General features: G+C 41.7%; 1 long non-coding RNA gene across 3 annotated transcripts; it reads right to left on the reverse strand.

Moving 5' to 3' along the window:
* Positions 1 to 14,276, reverse strand: LOC115157990 (uncharacterized). 3 transcript variants are annotated; one of them, XR_003868605.1, is made up of 5 exons: positions 14,221 to 14,276; positions 1,236 to 1,310; positions 996 to 1,146; positions 590 to 834; positions 1 to 130 (listed from the first exon to the last, which is right to left on the reverse strand). It is a non-coding gene; the product is annotated as an uncharacterized LOC115157990 (long non-coding RNA). The 3 variants fall into 3 exon arrangements; XR_003868600.1 differs by lacking the exon at positions 14,221 to 14,276 and adding an exon at positions 13,235 to 13,268 and having other exon boundaries at positions 590 to 792; XR_003868599.1 differs by lacking the exon at positions 14,221 to 14,276 and adding an exon at positions 13,235 to 13,268.
* Positions 14,277 to 22,560: the final 8,284 nt, after the last annotated feature.

Below are 22,560 nucleotides of genomic sequence, written 5' to 3' on the forward strand. Positions count from 1 at the left end.
TTTGTCTTGTATAATTGTATTTCTGAGTGCAAGGTGTCTATTTATTCAGAAACATCAGCGTCAAGCCCGTCTGCCAGTCTGGACTCACATTATCTCGCAAGTCTCCCAAGTGCTGGCTCCATACAGGTATCTGTGAACACACACACACACACACACACACACACACACAGTCACTCTTCTATTACCAATGCCAGTTAGAATAGATGATATCTGACACACAAACAGATACTATGTTGATGTTTAAACAAGTCAGACCAAGTCTTTTGCCAGAGCCCCAATGAATGGCATAGCAGCATAGATCAGCTCCTGGCCTATCATCAAAGATACTGGTCGATACACACTACATCGGTGGTTATGATTAGCCTGGTGGTACCAACCTGCGTTCACCTTCCTATTTCACTTCAGATATCATAAAATGTGAAGTGAAATAGAATGGTGACCACAGCGATTAGGTTGGTTCCACAAGGCTAGGTTATATGCTGGACATTATATGCATCTAATAAGTAGAAAATAAGCAACAAAATGTCAGCTTACATATTATGTTTCACAACTGGGTTATAAAATGTATCAAAGTAATGAAGTGGGTTACCTTGTGTATTTGTACAAATGATGAACCTTTGAAAGCTGTTGCCGCTGACAGGTGAAGGTTGCTGGCCGGATACTTGCCAACATGTGGCTGATTGTTCCATTCATAGGAATGCTCACAGCGAGGGCATGTCTGCATGATGTTGATGAGGACCCCCTTGCTGGTCTTCTCTATGCTTCATGTTTGGCTGGATATTTCTCGAACAACTGCAGAAGGCAATCTTATGAGGTGGTGTTGACTGGGAAGGCCTGTGACAGGGTCATATAATAAACAGCCAAGGACAAAGCTTTTTGCTAATGCACTTCACAACCAAAATGACTCTGCTAGTAGTATCTGCTTGGCTGGGGAATTAGCCTACTACTTTATCAAGCTGGGTATTTTTTTATATAACTTTTCACATACACAATACCTGACATTGTTTATGAAGCAGTCGGTCTTCAGGACAGTAACTCGGGTCGCTATCAGAGGTCTCATGATGGCGTGTCCTTTTCAAAGAAATGAAGGGAGACTCTGGCAACAACTGAGGTTGTTGCCCGACAACTGAGGACTTGCCCGACAAGCTGTTAAAATAGCAACTGAACAGTGAAATCAATCATTTTCGGAGGTTGCTAAGCCATTGCAATCACATTGCTGGACATATTATACCGACCTTTGCTCCTTCTGGTAGGTCCTAGCATCCATTCATGACAAGGTAATCAGTCTGGCACCCAACGGTGCACTATGTCTAACAGTAAAACAGAGTAAACGATTGTCATCAGCCCTCAATTATAAACATAGTTTGAGAAATAATGTAATCTCATTTGAAGCTAATTCTACGCTTTACAGATCTAGATTGGATTAGATTCTGGCCGATAACGGCGTTACACTACGCAAACCACCGACATGTTTTGCTATGGCCATTGGTTGGTCAAATAAATCACATTTTTGTGTCACATGCTTCGTAAACAGCAGGTGTAGACTAACAGTGAAATGCTTACTCACGGACACTTCCCAACAATGCAGAGAGAATGAAAATAGGAAATAATAGAAAAGTAATAACCCATAATAACAAAAGTTATAAATCCAAAATTACTAACGATAACTTGGCTATACACAGGGTACAAGTACTGAGTCGATGTGCAGGATACGAGGTAATTGAGGTAGACATGTACATACAATACCAGTCAAAAGTTTGGACACTCATTCAAGGGTTCTTTTTTTAAACCATTTCCTACATTGTAGAATAATAGTGAAGACATCAAAACTACGAAATAACACATCATGTAGTAACCAAAAAAGTGTTAAACAAATAAATATATATTTTATATTTGAGATTCTTCAAAGTAGTCATCGTTTGCTTTGCACACTCTTGGCATTTTCTCAACCAGCTTCATGTAGTAGTCACCTGGAATGCATTTCAATTAACAGGTGTGCCCTGTTAAAAGTAAATTTGTGGGGGGTTTGGAGGGACGCAATGTGCGACTGACGTGTTTTCCGTAAAGTTTATGTGAATTTTGCAGCAGAACCGTACTTATTTTCAAATATTCGTTTGGTGATCCTTTTACGTAAAAACCAAGACTACTTTGCTTTCGGATGTCAGCATGTCGATGAAACATAAGGCCAAAAACATGACTTTGAGAAAACCCGGCCTACAAGACCCACTCTTATCATGGCCCTCTCCTGAGTCTGAGGGCCCAGAGACTCACACTTTACCCGGTGGTACGGCTTGGCCTGGCGGTGCTGAAATTAACATTCTTGAGGCCATCAAACTACTACGCTCTGAGATAGTTGAAATGAAAACGGAGGTAGTTGCTATGATTGAGGCCCGAATACAGGAGGTTTCTTATACTTTAAAAGCAGATCTAACCATCCTGCGGAACGAGACGGTGCCAGCAATCACATCACTCAAAACAATAACAGAGTTGCACACTACAACGATTGCAGCACTGGAGACCTCCGCTACCAATGTCTCCGACTTAACTACCTCCTTGGAGGCTGACGTGAAACGCCTGGCTGCAGATCTGAAAAGGGTGCTGGAGAGTTGTGTGAGTTTAGAAGGATTCTCTCGCCGCAATAACCTAAGACTGGTATTGGTCCCAGAGTCAGCGGAAATACCTCGCGTCACGGATTTTGTTTCTGGGCTGCTGAAGGATGTTCTTGTCATGGATGAGAAGCCCCTGATTGATTGTACCCACCAGTCGCTGCGCCCCAAAGCCCCGGGATGGTGAGAGGCCCCGTTACATCATCCTTCGAGTGCACTTTTTCCATGAGAAGATGGAGATTCTCCGATGAGCCCGCAATACCACTCTGAGCTATCAAGGACAGAGCTTCTCTATCTACCAGGACTACTCCCCCACTGTTTCCAGGGAGCATGCAGCTTTCGGGCAGGCCAAATGACTGCTATGGGACCATCAAATCAAATTTATTTATATAGCCCTTCTTACATCAGCTGATATCTCAAAGTGCTGTACAGAAACCCAGCCTAAAACCCCAAACAGCAAGCAATGCAGGTGTAGAAGCACGGTGGCTAGGAAAAACTCCCTAGAAAGGCCTAAACCTAGGAAGAAACCTGGAGAGGAACCAGGCTATGAGGGGTGGCCAGTCCTCTTCTGGCTGTGCCGGGTGGAGATTATAACAGCACATGGCCAAGATGTTCAAATGTTCATAAATGACCAGCATGGTCAAATAAAGACTACACATTTGATTCTCCGGATGAGGCTATGGCTCACAATCAATGTCACATCAAGAAGTCTTGAACTTGCCCATAAATCAGCAACTGTTGCTTGTAAACTGTGGATAGGAAGTAGCCCACCTGTGATATAACTATGTTTAGTTTTAACGTACTATTCTTGTATATTTGGGGAATTGGCGAACCCATTCAGGTTTATGTTTTGATCATCTAGTGTGCTTGCCTTACAAGCATTCAGTCATTTTAATTTCATTGTATTAAGGTTTTACTCTTTTGTTTCTAGGCTGTTTCATTTAACTATTAAGTTTGTTTATTTAGTGTCTCAGTGACTCAAAATATTTCTGGTTATTTGTTTACTGCATCCGTTTGTACCGACCGACCCAGTAAACAGTAAATGTTCGGAGGCTACACGTTTTTAGGGGTCTTCACTTCAATTTTAAAGGTTTTGAACGTCATTCATGCCCAGCAAACTTTCAACGTTGCACACACCGTTTTTGGGTCTTGGCTGTAAGTTGTCTTATCGTCCAACTAGACAATTATTCTTTTACATTTTTTGATCGTCTTACTACGATTTGCTTACTTCAAATTAGTTTTTTGGCCTTGATACATTTTATTTATTTTCTCTCTCAATGCCTGTTATAAGACTGGGAATATAATTATATACATCTAAAAGTGGTGCTTTTGTAATGTTGATTGCACAAGGAATTCACTTTTATTTCTCCTCTCTCTTTCTTTTTGCTGTTTGATCCACTAACACACAACGTGACTTTAAAGAGCGAGACTGTGGGTTTGGGTTTAACACCGCACTCTCACAGACATAATGTGCGAAGAGAACATGTTCTATTTAGGCTTGTACCTCATTTGGGGTGGTATTGCCTGGGATGGGGAGAGGTGGTTGGGGGGAGGAAGGAGGACGAATTGTTCTAATGTTGTTCTAATGTTGTCATTGTCTTTTTAGTTTTTTGTTCTGTACTTTTTCCAAGTATCTTACACCGTACATTATTACTCTGAGACAAGTTATTCTGGAGTTTTTGGGTATTCATTGCTTTTCCACTCTATGCTCTAATGACAGGGTTGTATAACGGGAGTGCTCAGGGTGGCCGAAATAATACGATCAAGTACATTTCGTAGAACATCAAAGGGGCTAACAACCCTGTGAAGCGTAAGAGGGTGCTGACATACTTAAAGGGTTTGAATGCAAAAGCTGCATTTCTACAAGAGACTCACTTGAGGACTGGTGAGCACTTTAGGATGCGTAGGGACTGGGTTGGTCAAGTGTTCCACTCTAACTTTCATAGTAAATCAAGAGTTGCTGCCATTTTGGTGGATAAATGTACTGCCTTTGTAGCTTCTGAGGTTATTGCTGATCCTAAGGGACGATACGTCATAGTAACCGGTAAACTGTTTTCTACCCCTCTTGTTTTGGCTAGTGTTTATGCTCCCAATTGGGATGATACAAGTTTCATTTCTTCCTTTTTATCTGCTATACCCAATTTAGATTCCCATTTGTTGATTTTAGGGGGGTATTTCAACTGTACAATGTCCCCAGTTCTTGACAAGTCCTCACGAAGTACTACAGAAATATGCTATGTGTGAGGCCTGGCATTTCCTACACCCTACAGATAGACAGTATTCCTTTTTTTCTTATGTTCATCAAACATACTCCCGCATTGATTACTTCTTTTTGGACAAAAAACTTCAGCCTAACCTTCAGAGGTGTACTTATGAGAGTATTGTTATTTCTGACCATTCACCATTAGTGCTTGAACTAGAGTTTTCCCAGCAACCTCCTGTGTTATCAATGGCGCCTTAACCCCATTTTACTCTCAGATAAGGAGTTTGTCAATTTCATTTCTTCTGAAATCACCTTATTCCTAGAAATTAATTAAACGCCAGGTATGTCCTGCTCTACCATATGGGAGTCTCTCAAAGCATACCTACGTGGCCAAATTATTTCTTATACAGCCAACAAAAACAAAGCTCACTCTCAGCGGCTTTGAGACCTGATCGAAGCCATAGCTACCTTGGATGAGTAGTATGCCACAGATCCTTCCTCTGATCTACATAAAGAGCACCAACTACTCCAATCTGAATTTGATGAGCTTTCTACCAGGCAAGCTGAACAGTTACTCTTACGAGCTCGATCCAGAGTGTATGAACAAGGCGACAAGGCCAGTAAATTCCTTGCACATCAGATCCGTAAATCTGAGGCCTCACGTTTAATCCCACAAATAAGGACCCGTCTGGTGCTACCACAGTTATACATAAAGAGATCAATGATAAATTCAAACAATTTTACTCTGCGCTATACACCTCTGAATCTCGTCAAGACCCTTTGCTGATTGATTCATTCTTTAATGGTCTGAATATGCCTTCAATTGATACAGACTCCCATGACTGTTTAGAAAAAGAATTTATACCTGAGGAGATTGCAACAGCAGGGTCCACAATGAAAAGTGGTAAATCACCGGGTCTGGACAGTTTTCCAACCGAATTTTATCGGACGTTTTCTGGTCTGTTTTGCCCATTCTTGTCTCGATTATTTGCAGAGTGCCTTAATACCTCAAAGCTACCGCCTAGTCTTTATCAGGCTTCAATTTCATTACTATTAAAGAAAATTCCCCTGGAATGTGGATCCTACCACCCAATCTCGCTTTTAAACTGTGATTACAAAATCCTAGCCAAGCTCTTAGCCATCCATATGGAAGGCTCACTGCACCAAGTAATACACTCTGACCAGACTGGCTTTGTGAGAAATTGGCATTTGTTTTTCAATATTAGATGCCTTATGAATATACTGTACTCCCCAACATCAGGGGACCCAGAGGTGGTGGTCTCGCTCGATGCGAAAAAAGCTTTTACCAGCATTGAGTGGGACTACCTAACAGCTGCCCTTTATATATTTGGCTTTGGCCCCAAATTCATTGGGTGGATAAAGATTCTTTATTTTTCTCCCATGGCTTGGGTACAGACTAACAACTTGTCCTCTGACTATTTTCCCTTGCACCGCAGATCCAGACAGGGTTGTCCACTCTCCCCCTTGTTATTTGCTTTGGCAATCGAGCCCCTCGTCATTGCACTACGAACTAATGATGCCATTCAAGGTATAATCAGGATGGGCTTAGAGCAGAACGTCTCGCTATATGCTGACAACCTCCTTTTGTTTATCTCCAACTCTGAAACCTTATTGCCATGTGCCTTATCTGTTCTTAAAAAGTTTGGATCAATCTCAGGGTACAAGCTGAATCTAGGCAAGAGTGAGCTTTTTCCTGTAAATAAGGCTGCTTTAAAAGTGCTATTTTACAAGTTTTCAGATTAGGATTGTCCGGGATCAATTCACCTACTTGGGAGTTAAAGCGACAAGGAAATATTCACATTTGTTTACTTTTTGGAATTCGCTACCTCTTTCTCTTATTGGAAGGATTAATGTCATTAAAATGAATGTGTTGCCCAAATTTATATATTTATTTCAATATTTACCCATTTTTATTAAAATCTTTTTTTAGTTCACTGGGTCAAACAATGTATTTTATTTGGGATGGCAAGGTACCACGGATTGGTAGAAAAAATGAACAGAAGCCTAAGGCATTGGGCGGTTTAGCTCTACCAAATTTTCAGACATACTATTGGGCTGCAAATTTCAGAGCCCTATTGTACTGGCTGCAGACTGATCCTACTGGCCCTAGACCGCTCTGGGTCCAGATGGAGTCTGAATCAAGTAAACCTGCTGCACTTTCTTCTGTGTTGTGCTCGTCTCTCCCAGTGTCCCTAGGCAAAAGGTGTGTCAACCCAATTGTAAAGCAGTCTCTTAAAATTTGGAATCAGTTCCGTTTAGCCTTAAGCCTCCGAGGCTTTTCTCTATCAGGCACAATCAATCAGAACATTATATTTCCTCCATCTTTAAATGATGGGGCTTTTGGCATCTGGCACTCACTAGGCCTCTCCTCACTAGCCCAATTATTCTTTGATGATACATTTGCCTCTTTTGCTCAGCTACAGGAAAAGTTGTTTTTTCCGCTATCTCCAGACTAGGAACTTTATCAGAGTTAACACACCTGAATTTCCCCATAGGCCTGCGAATACAGCTATAGAGAGCATCTTTGAGCTAAACAAGCTTCCTAGAGTTACAATTTCAGATTTATACACAATCATTAATGACTTACAGAACCCTTCTTTGGTGCCTTTAAAGACTCGATGGGAAAAGGTTTGGGGGAGGAACTTGGGGAAGACACCTGGGAATCTGTGCTGCACAGGGTGCATTCGTCCTCTTTTAGCACTAGACACAGCCTCATTCAATTCAAGGTGGCTCACTGTATCCACTGGTCTGGGGCCAAACTCTGAAGAATATTCTCTGATTTTGATCCTACCTGTGTCCGATATAAAACAGCCCCAAAACAATGTGGCTGGTTCCGTCACAAACTGTCAGGTTTCTGGGAATTCCTATTTAAATGTTTCTCTGATATATATGACACTGTTATAGATCCGTCTCCCCTTACAGCCCTTTTTGGAGTACTGCCCATAGGTACCCCCCTGTCAAGAATTCAGTTGGACACTGTTGCTTATCCTGATATGGATAGGGGGCAGTATTTTCACGGCCGGATGAAAAAACATACCCGATTTAAACTGGTTACTACTCTTGCCCAGAAACGAGAATATGCATATTATTAGATTTGGATAGAAAACACTCAAGTTTCTAAAACTGTTTGAATGGTGTCTGTGAGTATAACAGAACTCATATGGCAGGCAAAAACCTGAGAAAAAGTCAACCAGGAAGTGTAGGATCTGAGAAATGTAGTTCTTTCTAGTCCCTTTCGAAACTACAGTATCTGTGATGTTACGTTGCACTTTCTAAGGCTTCCATTGACTGTCTAAAGCCTTCAGAAAGTGGATTGAGCCTTCTCCTGTCTCTGGGCAGAGTATAGGAGCTCAGTTACTGAGTGGTCTGCCTGAGGACAAAGAGATTGGATATGCGCGTTCCCGCGAGCACGCTGTTTTTTCTTTTTCTCCTTGAATGAATACACTATTGTCCGGTTGGAATATTATCACAATTTTACGTTAAAAATACCATAAAAATGTATTTTAAACAGCGTTTGACATGCTTCTAAGTACGGTAATGGAACATTTACTTTTTGTGTCTCGAATTGCGCACGCGCATTACCCTTTGGATAGTGACCTGAACGCACGAACAAAACGGAGGTATTTGGACATAACTATGGATTATTTCGAACAAAAACAACATTTCTTGTGGAAGTAGCAGTCCTGGGAGTGCATTCTGACGAAGATCAGCAAAGGTAATACAATATTTCTAATACTAATTCTGAGTTTAGGTTGCCCCGAACTTGGCGGGTGTCTGAATAGCTCGCCGTGATGGCGAGCTATGTACTCAGAATATTGAAAAATGTGTTTTCGCCGAAAAGCTATTTTAAAATCTGACACAGTGATTGCATAAAGGAGTTCTGTATCTATAATTCTTAAAATAATTGTTATGTATTTTGTCAACGTTTATGATGAGTATTTTTGTAAATTCACTGGAAGTTATTGGTGGGAATACATTTTCTGAACATCACGTGCAATGTAAAAAGCTGTTTTTGGATATAAATATGATCTTGATTGAACAAAACATACATGGATTGAACAAAACATACATGTACTGTATAACATAATGTCCTAGGAGTGTCATCGGATGAAGATCATCAAAGGTTAGTGCTTCATTTAGCTGTGTTTTGGGTTTTATTGACATATATGCTTGCTTGGAAAATGGCTGTGTGGTTATTTTGGTCTATGTACTCTAACATAATCTAATGTTTTGCTTTCGCTGTAAAGCCTTTTTGAAATCGGACAATGTCCATTGCTCGTGTTTCTTGGTGTCATTTAGTTGTGGTTTCTTTGAAGCAATTCAACCATGAAGGCCTGATTCACGCAGTCTCCTCTGAACAGTTGATGTGTCTGTTACTTTTGTCTGAGCTTTTTCTCTGCAGCGGAGGTAACTGTGGGTCTTCATTTCCTGTGGTGGTCCTCATGAGAGACAGTTTCATCATAGCGCTTAATGGTTTTTGCGATTGCACTTGAACAAACTTTAAAAGTTCTTATTTTTTTTTAAAGTTCTTACTTTAAAAGCTAGCGGAACGCCTAGATGCAAGATTAAACAACTCTTTTAGCTAGACGGCTAATAATATGAACTGGAAGATGGCAGTTCCTCCATCTTATAAATATTGGGTGAGCGATGTGTTGTGCTCTCTGAAACTAGAAAAAATGTAATTCAATACATGTGGGAATCCCAAACTGTTTCATGAGGCTTGGACCCCATTCCGGTCTTACTTTAAACAGTCCATCCTCTAATAGCATTCGTATTAAAACAATAATAAGTCTGTATTTGACTCCCCTGTGACTTAAGGGTTGGATGAGCATGTCTTTGTGGGGGTTTTTTTTGTGGGGGGATGGGTGGAACATTAAGATTAATGATGTGCCTATTGATTCTTATTGAATGTGACTTTTTTTTAAAGCATTGTAAACTTGGTCCAGTGGATGGTCGGTCTGTGGCAATGACTGTCTATGAGTGGTTGTATTTCTCCACACCTATCCCTTGTCTGTTTACAGGAACAATGGTGAGGTGTCCGCTCTGTCCCTGTACTACAGATTGCCCTTTAACCTTTGTAGCCTTCTGCCCGGTGTGTTTAACTTGTCTAAAGTACGGTATCTTTAAAGCTATTCTTTTTAATTTGTATTTTTTTGTAGTTGAGTATTTTATTTATATTGTTTTGTGTTGTCTTGTGTGTAAAATTGAATTAAGAGTTAAAAATAAAAAAAGTTAATTTGTGGAATTTCTTTCCTTCTTAATGCGTTTGAGCTAATCAGTTGTGTTGTGACAAGGTAGGCGTACAGAATATAGCCCTATTTGGTAAAAGACCAAGTCCATATCATGGCATGAACAGCTCAAATTACTTGCACATTCATATATACATATATATATTCTGCACATCTACTATTCCAGTGTTTAATTGCTATATTGTAATTACTTTGCCACCATGGCCCATTTATTGCCTTAACTCCCTTCTCCTACCTCATTTGCACATACAGTATATAGACTTTTTCTACTGTATTATTGACTGTATGTTTGTTTATTCCATGTGTAACTCTGTGTTCTTGTATGTGTCGTACTGCTTTGCTTTATCTTGGCCAGGTCGCAGTTGCAAATGAGAACTTGTTCTCAACTAGCCTACCTGGTTAAATAAAGGTGAAATAAATAAATATATTCTTTAAATAAGCAAAGAGAAACAACAATTCGTCATTACTTTAAGACATAGTCATTCAATGCAAAAAAAATAAGAACTTTTAAAGTTTCTTCAAGTGCAATCGCAAAAACCATTAAGCGCTATGATGAAACTGTCTCTCATGAGGACCACCTACAGGAAATGAAGACCCACAGTTACCTCTGCTGCAGAGAAAAAGCTCAGACAAAAGTAACAGACACATCAACATCAACTGTTCAGAGGAGACTGCGTGAATCAGGCCTTCATGGTTGAATTGCTTCAAAGAAACCACTACTAAATGACACCAAGAAACACGAGCAATGGACATTAGACCGGTGGAAATCTGCCCTTTGGTCTGATGAGTACAAGTTCCAACCGCAGTGTAGGTGAACAAATGATCTCCGCATGGGTGGTTCCCACCGTGAAGCATGAAAGAGGAGGTGTGATGGTGCTTTGCTGGTGACACTGTTGGTGATTTATTTACAATTCAATGCACACTTAACCAATATGGCTACCACAGCATTCTACAGCGATACGCCATCCCATCATTTGTTTTTCAACAGGACAATGACCCAACACACCTCCAGGCTGTGTAAAGGCTATTTGACCAAGAAGGAGAGTGATGGAGTGCTGCATTAGATGACCTGGCCTCCACAGTCACCCGACCTCAACCCAAATGAGATGGTTTGGGATGAGTTGGACTGTAGAGTGAAGAAAAAGCAGCCAACGAGAGCTCTGCGTATGTTGGAACTCCTTAAAGACTGTTGGGAAAGCATTTCAGGTGAAGCTGGTTGAGTTAATGCCAAGAGTGTTCAAAGCTGTCATCAAGCCAAAGGGTGGCTACTTTGAACAATATATTTGAATTTGTTTAACACTTTTTTGGTTAGTACATGATTCCATGTGTTATTTCATAGTTTGGATGTCTTCACTATTATTCTACAATGTAGAAAATAGTAAAAGTAAAGAAAAACCCTTGAATGAGTAGGTGTCTAAACTTTTGACTGGTACTGTATAACTATGAATAAAGTGACAAGTCAACAGGACAGATAAAACAGTAGCAGCAGCGTATGTGATGAGTTAAAAAAGTTAGTGCCAAAAGGGTCAATACAGATTGTCCAGGTAGAGGTTTGGGTTTGTTACTGCTAGTTAGTGCACTGTTGTAATTCGACATGAGTTAGCTAGTACCACCATATCTGCATCGAATATTTATTTCTGCCCTAAACATTGGTTGCACCTCTGAGGCTAATGTGACTGTTTCGTGTAAATTACTAATAATTATTTGCTTTGTTTTGAAATGTTATGATGTTTCCAAGCCAAACCCGAGTTCTATTGAGGAAGGCTAATGTTAGCTAGCTAACTACACCACATGACCAAAGGTATGTGGACACCTTCTCGTCAAACATATCATTCCAAAATCATGGGCTTTATTAATATGGAATTGGTCCCCCCTTTGCTTCTATAACAGCCTCCACTTTTCTGGTAAGGCTTTCCACTAGATGTTGGAACATTGCTGCAGAGACTTACTTCCATTCAGCCACAAAAGCATTAGTGATGTCGGGCACTGATGTTGGGCAATTAGGCCTGGCTCGTAGTCGGCGTTCCAATTCATCCCAAAGGTGTTCGATGGGGTTGAAGTCAGGGCTCTGTGCAGGCCAGTCAACTTCTTCCACACTGATCTCGACAAACCATTTCTGTATGAACCTCGCTTTGGCACTGGGGCATTGTCATGCTGAAACAGGAAAGGGCCTTCCCAAACTGTCGCCACAAAGTTGGAAGCACAGAATCATCTAGAATGTCATATGCTGTTGCGTTAAGATTTCCCTTCACTGGAACAAGGGGCAAAGCCCGAACCATGAAAAACAGCCCCATACCATTATTCCTCCTCCACCAAACTTTACAGTTGGCACTATGCAGTTGGGTAGGTAGCATTCTCCTGGCATCCGCCAAATCCAAATTTGTTCATGGGACTGCCAGATGGTGAAGCGTGATTAATCACTCCAAAGAACCCTTTTCCACTGCTCCAAAGTCCAATGGCAACGATATTTACAGCACTCCTGCCGACACTTGCTATTGCGCATGATGATCTTAGGCTTGTGCGCGGCTGCTCGGCCATGGAAACCCATTCCATGAAGCTCCCGACAAACAGTTATTGTGCAGACGTTGCTTACTACTGAGTTTGGAACTCAGTAGTGAGTGTTGCAACCGAGGACAGACACTTTTTTTAGCACTCGGCGGTCCCGTTCTGTGAGCTTGTGTGGCCTACCACTTCGCGGCTGAGACGTTTTTACTCCTAGACGTTTCCACTTCACAAAAACAGCACTTACAGTTTTACCAGGGCAATTTGACAAACTAACTTACTGGAAAGGTGGCATTCTATGACGGTGCCACGTTGAAAGTCCCTGAGCTCTTCAGTAAGACCATTCTATTGCCAATGTTCTATGGAGATTGCATAGCTGCGTGCTCAATTTTATACATCTGTCAGCAAGGGGTGTGGCGGAAATAGCCAAATCCACTCATTTGAAGGGGTGTCCACATACTTTTGTATATATAGTGTAATTAGGTAGCTAGCTAATGTCAGCTATGCTAGCAATGATTGTGATAATGATTATTAAAATATACACAACCAGATACATAACCAGCAGACTATGGTCTAGCTACCGGTATACTCACCACCACCGAAGGGTGATGAATTGCTGACATAATTGCAATCCAAACCCAACCTTCACTTACTCTGTGTGACGCGCTCAGGTTCCAAACTCCATTTTAGATGAGACTGACTTAATGACCAAAATTATCCTATTTACAATTTGTAGTCAATTTTGACACTAGAATAAAGGTTTCTGACTATATATTATAGATGCATTATGCAGAAATCGCTCCACCATTTCCTGGTTGATAAAATTCTAAACAGTTCATGTAATTTCAGTTTGTGACAAAACAAGCAAGTATAGTGAAGAGCAGGTGTATTCAACTCTTACTCTACGAGGTCCAGAGCCTGCTGGTTTTCTGTTTGACCTGATAATTAATTGCACCCACCTGGTGTCCCAAGTCTAAATCAGTGCCTGATTAGAGGGGAACAATGAAAAAAAGCAGTGGCACTGGCTTCAGGTCCAGAGTTCAGTTTGAGGGGTGTAGTGAATCATTGTACCATCTAAACCACTGTGAAATATTATATTTCAGCTGTTTGACGCTGGTGTACAAAACCGAAAGTAAAAGACGCAAAAACAAAACTTAAGAACAGGAAGCATAGAAATAGCACACATAAAACAGATGTCTAAAAAAGCAAGCTTTTTAGACTTGCTTTCAACGAGAATGACAGATCTGTTACTCATTTCTATGTGAATTTGTCAGGTCGCCCAAAAAGTTACATGTTATAGTTTTAAGTAGTTTAACTGCACACAACCCACACCACTTAAGCTGCAATTTAGACAGGCAGCCCAATTCAGAGGTGCATTCAGTTCGCTTGAACGTTTGCTACATTGCAGAACGCTTTGTGCTGATCGACAAGTTTCTCCAAAACGTTCTTGTTCAATCTTTAACAGACTTTGGCTGCGTTCAGTACATTTTTTTACATTCAATTCAACGGAAACGGTGCTGTACTGAACGACCAATTGAAAAACGGGGAGGGGGTGAGTTGGGGAACGCTGTCAGCCACTGCCCTTTAAATACATCACTCATTGCTTCAAGCCACACCAACCAAATGGGAGAAAATGTACCTCAAAGTCTGTTCCAGAACGTTCTGAGGAAACGGGTTGTTCGGTACAAACTGTACCGTTTGGTGGTTGTGGCGAGGTGTGGCTTTAAGCAAAGAGTGACTATTTAAAGGGCAGTGGCCATGCTGCCAGCGTTCACCAACCCAAACCCTCCCCGTTTTTCAACTGGTCGTCCAGTACAGCACCGTTTCCGTTCAATTGAACGTAAAAAATTTACAGAATGCAGCCCTGATCTTTTTCACACTAAATCTTTTTCAGACCTGATATGATTAGTCAAAAGACTACTGGAAAAAATATCAGAATTGGGCTGCCTGTGTTTAACTGGCAGTCCAATTCTTATCTTTTGCCCAATTATGGGCAAAAGAGCTGATCTGATTGGTCAAAAGTCCAATTAGTGGAAAAATATCAGATTTGGGCTGCCAATGTCAACGCAGCCTTACGGTAGTCAAACATGATCCATATAGAGCCCCACAGTGGAGGTGTCATAATACCCATAAAACCTAGTGGTCAAACAGGTAAATGTTTTTTTTTTTTCCACCATTCCCATTTTTCCCATAGGGGATTAAAAAAAATCTTAAAAATAAGGTCTGTCTTTCGTGTAGGCTTACATTTTTACATTTTAGTCATTTAGCACACGCTCTTATCCAGAGCGACTTACAGTAGTGAATGCATACATTTCATACATTTTTTTAATTTATTTTTTTGTACTTGTCCTGGCGCAACGTTTTGATAACCATGTAAATCTCACTCGGACAAGGAGACTTTTATCAATATATTTGGCTCTATTTACTCTCAGATTCTAAAATGCTAATTAGCATCAAAGTAGACATCACGCAAAACTACAAATCCCTGCAAGCTCCTGCACGTCATCTCTAGCTGACACCTTTGCTAACAGGCATTGTGTAAATTTAAAACTTGCACAAGACATTTCACAGATTTGTCCATTTAAATACATTTTGACAATTTATTCATTAGCTAGTTGATCCAGAGATTCTTACCTTTGCCAGATCATCATGGAATTTGTAGTTCTTTATGATTGCCACGTTAGCAGCTACTTAGCGTTTCGTTTTGGGGGGTAAATACAGGCAAATATATTGATAAAAGTCACCTTGTCCTAGAGAGATTTACACAGTTATCAAAACATCACATCAGGGTAAGCCTAAATGAAACACAGCCCTTATTTTAAGTGTTTCTAAAATACCCTATGGGAAAAATGAATGGTGGAAAAACGTTTGGAACCATTTCCCTGTTTGACCGCTACGTTTTATGGGTATTATGACTCATACTTTGGGACTCTATACACTGAGTATACAAAACATTGTAGGTTTTCCTAATGTTTGGTATACTCAGTGTATATGGTATGCGCCGGAGGGGATGGATCCCGTTTTACGGGCTCCTAACCAACTGTGCTATTTTGTTTGTTTTTTCGCATTGTTTGAAACACATTATGTAGATAATGTTTCTGCTACCATCTCTTATGACCGAAAAGAGCTTCTGGACATCAGAAAAGCGATTACTCACATCAAACTGGACGAAGATTTCTTTCTTTAATGAGTCCGACGCGAAGGATATACTACTTTGTCAAGACAAGGATCAAATTCTCTTCATCAGCATGAAGAAAAGATGGAGGAAAAGGGGGAGGAGGGCGGGGTGCCTTGTAAGTATTTGTAGACGAGTAGGTAAACCACCGCTTCACTCTGTATTATTGGCCAACGTGCAGTCATTGGAAACAAACTGGACGATCTACGATTAAGACTATCCTACCAACTGGACATTAAAAACTGTAATATCTTATGTTTCACGTGGCTGAACGATGACACGGACAATATAGAGCTGGCTGGCTTTTCCGTGCATCAGCAGGACAGAGCAGCTACGTCTGGTAAGACGAGGGGAAGGGGTGTGTGTCTATTTGTCAATAACTGTTGGTGCGCTGATACGCTGTAGACCACGCTATCTAGCAAGAGAGTTCTCATCTATATTATTCGCTGTCTATTTACCACCACAAACCGATGCTGACAGTAAGACTGCACTCAACGAGCTGATTAAGGCCATAAGCAAACAAGGAAATGCTCATCCAGAAGTGGCACTCCTAGTGGCTTGGGGATTTAATGCAGGCAAACTTAAATCCGTTTGACCTAATTTCTACCAGCATGTCACATGTGCAACCAGAGGAAAAAGAACTCTAGACCACCTTTACTCCACACACAAAGACGCATAAAAAGCTCTCCCTTGCCCTCCATTTTGCAAATCTGACCATAATTCTACCCTCCTGATTCCTGCTTACAAGCAAAAACTAAAGCAGGAAGTACCGGTGACTGGCTCAGTACGGAAGTGTTCAGATGAAGCAGATGCTACGCTACAGGACTGTTTTGCTAGCACAGACTGGAATATGTTCCGGGATTCATCCAATGGCAGAGGAGTATACTACCTCAGTCACCGGCTTCATCAGTAAGCGCATCGACGACGTTGTCCCCACAGTGACCGTACATACATTTCCCAACCAGAAGCAATGGATTACAGGCAACATTCGCACCGAGCTAAAGGCTAGAGCTGCCGCTTTCAAGGAGCGAGACACTAATCCAGACGCTTATAAGAAATCTTGCTATGCCCTCAGATGAACCATCAAACAGGCAAAGCATCAATACAGGACTAAGATTGAATCCGACTACACCGGCTCTGACACTCGTCGGATGTGGCAGGGCTTGCAAACTATTACGGACTATAAAGGGAAACCCAGCCGCGAGCTTCCCAGTGACGTGAGCCTACCAGACGAGCTAAATGCCTTTTATGCATGCTTCGAGGCAAGCAACACTGAAGCATGCATGAGAGCGCCAGCTGTTCCAGACGATTATGCGTGTGATTATGCTCTCCGTAGCCGATGTGAGCAAGACCGTTAAACAGGTCAACATTCACATGGCTGCAGGGCCAGACGGATTACCAGGACGTTTCAACTGTTCTGCCTGCGGCTATGGAACCCTGACCTGTTCACCGGACGTGCTACCTGTCCCAGGCCTGCTGTTTTCAACTCTCTAGAGACAACAGGAGCGGTAGAGATACTCTCAATGATCGGCTATGAAAAGCCAACTGACATTTTCTCTTGAGGTGCTGACTTGTTGCACCCTCGACAACTACTGTGATTATTATTACTTGACCATGCAGGTCATTTATGAACATTTGAACATCTTGGCCATGTTCTGTTATAATCTCCACCCGGCACAGCCAGAAGAGGACTGGCCACCCCTCATAGCCTGGTTCCTCTCTAGGTTTCTTCCTAGGTTTAGGCCTTTCTAGGGAGTTTTTCCTAGCCACCGTGCTTCTACACCGGCATTGCTTGCTGTTTGGGGTTATAGGCTGGGTTTCTGTACAGCACTTCGAGATATCAGCTGATGTAAGAAGGGCTATATAAATACATTTGATTTGAATTTGATTTGTGTACTCAAACCATGCGTGGACCAACTGGCAAGTGTCTTCAATGACATTTTCAACCTCTCCCTGACTACCATTCAAAAGTTAGGGGTCACTTAGAAATGTCCTTGTTTTTGAAAGAAAAGCACATTCTTTGTCCATTAAAATAACATCAAATTGATCAGAAATAGTGTAGACGTTGTTAATGTTAATGATTATTGTAGCTGGAAACGGCTGATTTTGAATGGAATATCTACATAGGCGTACAGAGACCCATTATCAGCAACCATCACTCCTGTGTTCCAATGCCACGTTATGTTAGCTAATCCAAGTTGATCATTTTAAAAGGCTAATTGATCATGAGAAAATCCTTTTCAATTATGTTAGCACAGCTGAAAACTGTTGTCCTGATTAAAAAGCAACAAAACTGGCCTTCTTCAGACTAGTTGAGTATCTGGAGCATCAGAATTTGTGGATTCGATTACAGGCTTAAAATGGACAGAAACAAATAATTGTCTTCTGAAACTCGTCAGTCTATTCTTGTTCTGAGAAATGAAGGCTATTCCATGCAAGAAATTGCCAAGAAACTCGTACAACTCTGTGTCCTACTCCCTTCACAGAACAGCGCAAACTGGCTCTAACCAGAATAGAAAGAGGAGTGGGAGGCCCGGTGCACAACTGAACAAGAGGACAAGTACATTAGAGTGTCTAGTTTGAGAAACAGACGCCTCACAAGTCCTCAACTGGCAGCTCCATTAAATAGTACCCGCAAAACACCAGTCTCAACTTCAACAGTGAAGAGACGACTCCAGGATGCTGGCCTTCAATTGGTTGTACTCTTGGATTGAGCAGACCTTCCCGTACAATTCTGATAACTCCATGAAAGACATACCTCTGCCATTCCAATTTACAATATCATTTAAGAACAAAATACCCTTTTCAAACATCTTTCACATAAATACAGGTATTTTATCAACCAGCACATTTGAGTTCAGCCCATCAGGCGCCGACAGAGATGGCCGCCTCGCTTCACATTCCTAGGAAACTGTGCAGTATTTTATTTTTTTATGTTTTATTTCTTACATTGTTACCCCAGGAAATGTTAGGTTTTATTACATACAGTCGGGAGGAACTATTGGATATAAGAGCAACGTCAACTCACCAACATTACGACCAGGAATCCAACTTTCCCGAAGCGGATCCTCTGTTTGGCCCGCCACCCAGGACAATGGATCGGATCCCAGCCGGCGACCCAAAACAATGCCGCCACAGAAGGGGCAGACGGAGCAGTCTTCTGGTCAGGCTCCGTAGACGGGCACATCGCGCACCGCTCCAGAGCATACTACTCGCCAATGTCCAGTCTCTTGACAACAAAGTAGATGAAATCTGAGCAAGGGTTGCCTTCCAGAGAGACATCAGAGACTGTAACGCTCTTTGTTTCACGGAAACATGGCTCACTCGAGAGACGGTATCGGAGTCGGTATTGCCACCCGGCTTCTTCACGCATCGTGCCGACAGAAACAAATATCTCTCTGGTAAGAAGAAGGGCGGGGGTGTATGCCTTATGATTAACGAGATGTGGTGTGATCATAACAACATACAGGAACTCAAGTCCTTTTGTTCACCTGACTTTGAATTCCTCACAATCAAATGCCGACCGCATTATCTACCAAGAGAATTCTCTTCGATCATAATCACAGTCGTGTATATTCCCCCCCAAGCAGACACATCGATGGCCCTGAATGAACTTCATTTGACTCTATGTAAACTGGAAACCACATATCCTGAGGCTGCATTTAATGTCGCTGGGGATTTTAACAAGGCTAATCTGAAAACAAGGCTCCCTAAATTTGATCAGCATATCGATTGCACGACCCGGGCTGGCAAAACCCTGGATCATTGTTATTCTAACTTCCGTGACGCATATAAGGCCCTCCTTTCGGAAAAGGTGACCACGACTCCATTTTGTTGCTCCCAGCCTATAGACAGAAACTAAAACAGGAAGCACCCGTGCTCAGGTCTGTTCAACGCTGGTCCGACCAATCGGATTCCACGCTTTAAGATTGCTTCGATCACGTGGACTGGAATATGTTCCGCATAGCGTCGAACAACAACATTGATGAATACGCTGATTCGGTGAGCGAGTTTATTAGCAAGTGCATCGGTGATGTTGTACCCACAGCGTCTATTAAAACATTCCCCAACCAGAAACCGTCAATTGATGGCAGCATTTGCGCAAAGCTGAAAGCTTTTAATCAGGGCAAGGTGACCGGAAACATGGCCGAATACAAACAGTGTAGCTATTCCCTCCGCAAGGCAATCAAACAAGCTAAGCGTCAGTATAGAGACAAAGTACAGTCGCAATTCAACGGCTCAGACATGAGAGGTATGTGGCAGGGTCTACAGTCAATCACGGACTACAAAAGAAAAACCAGCCCCGTCGCAGACCACGATGTCTTGCTCCCAGACCAACTAAACAACTTATTTGCTCGCTTTGAGGACAATACAGTGCCACTGACACGGCCCGCTACCAAAACCTGCGGGCTCTCCTTCACTGCAGCCAACGTGAGTAAAACATTTAAGCGTGTTAACCCTCGCAAGGCTGCAGGCCCAGACGGCATCCTCAGCCGCGTCCTCAGAGCATGCGCAGACCAGCTGGCTGGTGTGTTTACGGACATATTCAATCAATCCTTATCCCAGTCTGTTGTTCCTGTTCCCAAGAAAGCTAAGGTAACTGAGCTAAATGACTACCGCCCCGTAGCACTCACTTCCGTCATCATGAAGTGCTTTGAGAGACTAGTCAAGAACCATATCACCTCCACCCTACCTGACACCCTAACTCCAATTTGCTTACCTCCCCAATAGGTCTACAGATGATGTAATCACACTGCACACTCCCATCTGGACAAGAGGAATACCTATGTAAGAATGCTGTTCATCGACTACAGCTCAGCATTTAACAATTTTTTTTATATTTACATTTTAGTCATTTAGCAGACGCTCTTATCCAGAGCGACTTACAGTAGTGAATGCATACATTTCATACATTTTTTCCGTACTGGTCCCCCGTGGGAACACCATAGTGCCCTCCAAACTCGCCATTAAGCTTGAGATCCTGGGTCTCGACCCCGCCCTGTGCAACTAGGTCCTGGACTTCCTGACGGGCACCCCCCAGGTGGTGAGGGTAGGTAACAACATCTCCACCCCGCTGATCCTCAACACTGGGGCCCCACAAGGGTGCGTTCTCAGCCCTCTCCTGTACTCCCTGTTCACCCATGACTGCGTGGCCATGCACACCTCCAACTCAATCATGAAGTTTGCAGACGACACTACAGTGGTAGGCTTGATTACCAACGACGACGAGACGGCACGTGTTTCCTTGCAGGTAACCATGTTTGACAGAGGAAGAACAATGATTCCAAGCACCACCCTCCTTTTGAAGCTTCCAGTCTGTTATTCGAACTCAATCAGCATGACAGAGTGATCTCCAGCCTTGTTCTCGTCAACACTCACACCTGTGTTAACGAGAGAATCACTGACATGATGTCAGCTGGTCCTTTTGTGGCAGGGCTGAAATGCAGTGGAAATGTTTTTTGGGGATTCAGTTCATTTGCATGGCAAAGAGGGACTTTGCAATTAATTGCAATTCATCTGATCACTCTTCATAACATTCTGGAGTATATGCAAATTGCCATCATACAAACTGAGACAGCAGACTTTGTGAACATTAATATTTGTGTCATTCTCAAAACTTTTGGCCACGACTGTACATTACCTTTACCCATTTTATAAGAGAATCACAATCCACTATAAATACCAGGCCTGGCTTCCTAGATGTTTCATGATAATCTATTATTTCTAGTAGTTATAGAAAATTCTTGCAACCAATAGAATGTTATATATATGGGGGATACAACCTTCCCAGCTCTGCAGATTTTTCTGCGAAGAGACAGAGTCATAGATCATTTATTTTGGTACTGTCCATATGCAGCTTGTTTTTGGACACTGGTCCAGGAATGGCTGAAGAATTGCAACATTTACCTGGAGCTAACGCTGCAGATATCAATACTTGGTGAATTGAAAAGTCATAGTCAATCAATCAATAATATAATAATACTTTTAGCAAAAATGTTTCTTTAATTTACAATCTGTAGAAACTATGAGTATAGAAAGGTTCAGAACTATTGTGAAGCATCACAGCACAGTTGAAAAATATATAGCAAAAACAAATCCTATATGGATGGTGTTATGAGATAAATGAGAGGAGTTGAATGGAGCTGAAGGGTGGGACAAATAACAAATGTAAAATATACTGTCTGTAAAATGTATATAGGTTCAGAACTTTTGTGAAACAGCACAGTTAAAATATATGGCTAATAGAAATCAAACTGGATGGAAAAATTATAGGCTAATTGACATAATTTGAGTCAATTGGAGGTGTACCTGTGGATGTATTTCAAGGCCTACCTTCAAACTCAATACCTGAAAGGCGGCTCAGCAAGGAAGAAGCCACTGCTCCAAAACAAGGAGGCCTACAAACCTGACTCAGTTACACCAGCTCTGTCAGGAGGAATGGGCCAAAATTCACCCAACTTATTATGGGAAGCTTGTGGAAGGCTACCCGAAATGTTTGACCCAAGATAAACAATTTAAAGGCAATGCTACCAAATACTAATTGAGTGTATGTAAACTTCTGACCCACTGGGAATATGATGAAAGAAATAAAAGCTGAAAGAAATACTTATCTTCTATAATTCTGACATTTCACATTCTTAAAAGAAAGTGCTGATCCTAACTGACCTAAGACAGGGAATTATTACTAGGATTAAATGTCAGGAATTGTGAAAACTGAGTTTAAATGTATTTGGTTAAGGTGTATGTAAACTTCCGACATCAGAAATTTTTGCAAAGGTATAACATTTTTTTTAAACAAAAATA

This window comes from Salmo trutta, chromosome 2 (genome assembly GCF_901001165.1).
Source record: "Salmo trutta chromosome 2, fSalTru1.1, whole genome shotgun sequence".
In the NCBI taxonomy this organism is placed as follows: Eukaryota; Metazoa; Chordata; class Actinopteri; order Salmoniformes; family Salmonidae; genus Salmo; species Salmo trutta.